Source organism: Mobula birostris, chromosome 4 (assembly GCF_030028105.1).
Source record: "Mobula birostris isolate sMobBir1 chromosome 4, sMobBir1.hap1, whole genome shotgun sequence".
Classification (NCBI taxonomy): Eukaryota; Metazoa; Chordata; class Chondrichthyes; order Myliobatiformes; family Myliobatidae; genus Mobula; species Mobula birostris.
This window is the reverse complement of record NC_092373.1, coordinates 17,024,728-17,028,824: the sequence shown is the minus strand read 5'-3', so window position 1 is coordinate 17,028,824 and position 4,097 is coordinate 17,024,728. Positions and strand designations below refer to the sequence as shown.

Genomic DNA, 4,097 nt, shown 5'->3' with positions numbered 1-4,097 from the left:
GAGGTGTGAGGAACTCCTTCCCTCCGCTAGCCTTCAGGTCACCCTTGGGCAAGGTGTAGCACCTGCTTGGCCTCCAATCTCCAATCAGGGTCATGTGAAGCCATGGGAGCATGTGGTGGTTGGTCATCTGAGGAGCTGGTGCATATCGCAGGTGGCTGGTTATGCAACCACTGACGTCAGGCAGGCAATCTCTGAAGAGTATTGATATTGACTGGGGTCACCCGTAAGGACACTGCCCAGAAGAAAGCAATAACAAACCACATCTGTAAAAAAATTTGGCAAGAACAATCATGGTCAAGACCATTGTCACCCATGTCATAGGACAAGGCACTGAATAATGATGATCTATTCATCTTAATGACATCTTTCCTGTAACAGAATATCAAATCTGTGCACGATACACAATTGTGGCTTCATCATCAAATTTCAGATTTGCTTTTGCAGGATACGTGTAGAGTCATACCGTCATACATTGACACGGCACAGGAAGAGGCAGTACTGCCTACAGTAGCCTTGTGACAATCAGGTATATATCAATGCTAACTCCTTTTACAGCACCCGTTCTATCGCCTTCAATGCTTTGGTAAGTACGTGAACAAGTATCATTACATACTTATTTGAAGTACTGTTGAAGTTTCTCACTTCCACCACCCTCCCTGGCAGTGAGTTCCAGATTCCAACAAATCTTCCAAGTAGAAAATAATTGTCCTCAGATCCCCTTTAAACTTTTTAATCCTTGCCTTAAACTCATGTTCTGTAATTATAATCACCTGCGCTTGGGGGAAAGAAAAGTCTTTTACTGCCTCCTCTCTCTGTGACCCTCATGGGGACGGGGTGCACAGTAGCGTAGTGGTTAGTGTAACACTATTACAGCACCAGAGACCTGGGTTCAATTCCTGCCACTGTCTGTAAGGAGTTCATACATTTTCCCTGTGGCCGTGTGGGCTTCCTCCAAGTGTTCAGGTTTCCTCTCATATCCCAGAGACGCATGAGTCAGTAGTTTAATTGGTCACATGGGTGTAATCGGTCAGCACGGGCTCATTGGGCTGGAAGGACCTGCTTCCGTGTTGTATCTCTAAATATATAAATTTGTACACCTCTGTCAGGTCTCCCATCAGCCTCCACCCTTTCAGGACATGCGAACCTCTCCTACACAGTCTGCGCTCATAAATGACATGTTCCACCCTGAACAACATCCTGGTAAGACTTCTTTGAGCTCTTCTTTTGCACAATCATCGCCTTCCTTTCGTGTGGTAATCAGAGCTGTAGATAGTGTTGCAGCTAAGGCTTAATCACTGTTTTATTATATTGCATCATAGCCTCACAGATGTTATATTCGATGCCTCTGGTTATGAAGCCTCATATCCTTTATGCTTTTCTCAACAGCTTATCCATCAGTGCTGCCTATTTCAAGGAATATATTAATTCTTTGCCCACTATCTTACAATGTAGATGGACAGAAAGGCTTAGCAGCCTTAAGCACAAAAATCTGCAAATAGGGATTTCGAGCTAATGTTGCAGCTCCTTAAAACTCTAGTTCAACAATACTTGAAGCACTCTGTTTAATTTTGGTTGTCTTATTATAGGAAAGATTTTGGAAGCTTTGGAGATTAGGTAGAGAAGATTTACCAGGATGTGGCCTGGTTTAAAGAGTATTTCTGATGAGGTAAGTTTGAACAAACTGGGGCTTTTTTTCTCTGGTCGAAGTAGGATGAGGGAAGATTTAATAAGGATGTATAAGATGATGAGATGATGAACGTACAGACAGTGTCTTTATTTCTTTATTCCCAGGCTGGTACTGGCTAATACAGGTGGGCATTATTTTAATATGACTGGATGAAAGTCTCTGGAGGATGTCAGAGGTAAGAATTTTACACCAAGAGTGGTGAGTGCAGGAAATGCACTTTTTCCCAAGGCAGAAATGACTAATACATAAAGTCGTAATTTTAAGACGATTGGAGGAGAGTACATAGGAAATGTCAGAAGTAAGTTCTTGTTTAACACGGAGAGTGGTAAATATTTTGCCAGAGTGGGTGCAGATGCTGATACAGAAGGAACATTTAAGAGACTCTTCGATCAGCACATGGGTGAAAGAAAGCTGGAGAGTTATGTGGGAGGGAAGTGTTGGTTTGATCTTGGTGTAGGTTAAACAGTTGGTACAATATTGTGGGCTGAGGGGCTGCTACTGCACTGTAAGGTTCTGTGCTCTATAGATGTGTAGCTCAGGGTTAGAGTGGTGAATAGTTCCAAGGGAATATATCCTTCAGCAGAATGGCAGGATTTGAAACTTCCCAAATCATAGACCATAAGACAAGAAGACATAGGAGCAGAATTAGGCCATCTGGCCCATCGAACCTGCTCTGCCATTCAGTCATGGCTGTTTTTTGCTCCTCCTCAACCCCAGTTCCCCGTAACCCTTGGTGCCATGTCCAATCAAGAACCTATCAATCTCTGCCTTAAATTCACCCAATGACCTGGCCTCCACAGCTGCATGTGGCAACAAACAGACGCCATGCTTCCGAGCAGCACACGAAAAATGAAGCATCAGTGGACCTCTCAGCCCCTCAAGCCTGTCCACCATTCAACACAACCATGGCTGATCTACACTAGCCTCAGCTCATCTTTTGTGGTAGTTCCCCATAACACTTACATCCTCGATCTTTCAAAAGTAGCCTTCTGCATTTTAAACACATCTGATGATCTGGCCTCAGCACCCTCTAAGGCAGCACGTTCCTGAGATTCACCATCACCTGAGGGAAGAAATTTTCATGCATCTCAGTTTTTGACCATTCTCTTATTTCAAAATGATTATCCCTAGTCATGATTCTTCCACTAGTGAAAATATTGCAATGTCTCCTCTGTCAATGTCCCTTAGGTTAGAATAAGGATATCCTTCATTCATCTAAGCTCAATGAATAGATAACCATACCATCTAATCTCTTTGGTAGGATATCCTACTCCTCCTAGGAGTTAGCCTGATGACTCTTCTTTGTTACCAAATCTGATTTCTGATTTGATGGAGATGGACGTGAAAGCACAGAGGAACATCTGGAGAAATTCCTGAAACGCTCGTTCGTGGCTGTCGTTACCGCGTGGTCGGGAATCTTCCGGAGGGTAGGCCTCAAAATCCCCGGCTTTGTCTGCTGTTGGCGACCGAGATTGAGGTCGAATCGTTCGGGCAGAGATGGCGCTCAGTACTCGGTGTCGGAGAGCTGATTCAGAGGCTCGAAGTTTTCGGATGACTCAGAGTCGGATTGTGGTCGGGCATGGCAGGGACAGTTTTTCTTCCTTCTCCCGTCTGCGTGAGATGTGGGACATTTGAGAGACTTTGAACTTTTACTGTGCTCATGGACTTCTTCATCAAGTTATGGTATTGTTGCACTGTTGTAACTATATGTTATAATTATGTGGTTTTGTCAGTTTTTTCAGTCTTGGTCTGTCCTGTGTTTTGTGATATCACACCGGAGGAAATATTGTATCATTTCTTAATGCGTGCATTACTAAATGACAATAAAAGAGGACTGCGTGTCTTCATAATCTAAATCAATTCCTTTTGTAAGGGAACCAAAATTGTGCAGAGCCAGACTGCAGAGTTGCAACAGAACTCTGTAGGCTGGATGCTGAATGGGCTGGGCTTAATACTGAGAAGGAGGAGCTGGACAGATAGTGGATTGGACCATGCAGACTGGAGAATAATGGTGCAGATGATCACAGTTCAGATGACTATTCAGCAGTTTTGGTTACTAACATTCATATAGTTTAATGGCCTTGCCTCTTTTTGATTCTGGTATACAGTAGGTGAAGCTCTACTTGTAGGAGTGTCCAGCCAACAAGGGCTTCAAGGCTATTCACTAATCTATCAAAATTGCAGCAAGGAAACTTCTTGTTAACCTCTCTCAATTTGCCCCACATGTGTCGAGAATTCTTGACGAGGATATCTGAAGCAAGGTTGGAGACACAGTATTACAATGGATCTGAGTTCAGAACAGACACTAGAAGATATCACGAGTAGGCTTATGATTGAGCATCAAACCACAGTTCAGGTGTTCCTTAGATACTCAATTCTTGGCACTAGAAACGTGGTTACCAATTAGCGG

At 43.5% G+C, this 4,097-nt stretch overlaps 1 long non-coding RNA gene across 2 annotated transcripts; it reads left to right on the top strand.

Moving 5' to 3' along the window:
- The first annotated feature begins 473 nt into the window (after positions 1-473).
- On the top strand, positions 474-3,489 carry LOC140195854 (uncharacterized). 2 transcript variants are annotated; one of them, XR_011885555.1, is made up of 5 exons: positions 474-526; positions 1,107-1,200; positions 1,587-1,666; positions 1,792-1,862; positions 2,949-3,489. It is a non-coding gene; the product is annotated as an uncharacterized lncRNA (long non-coding RNA). The 2 variants fall into 2 exon arrangements; XR_011885554.1 differs by lacking the exons at positions 474-526; positions 1,107-1,200 and having other exon boundaries at positions 1,315-1,666.
- Positions 3,490-4,097: the final 608 nt, after the last annotated feature.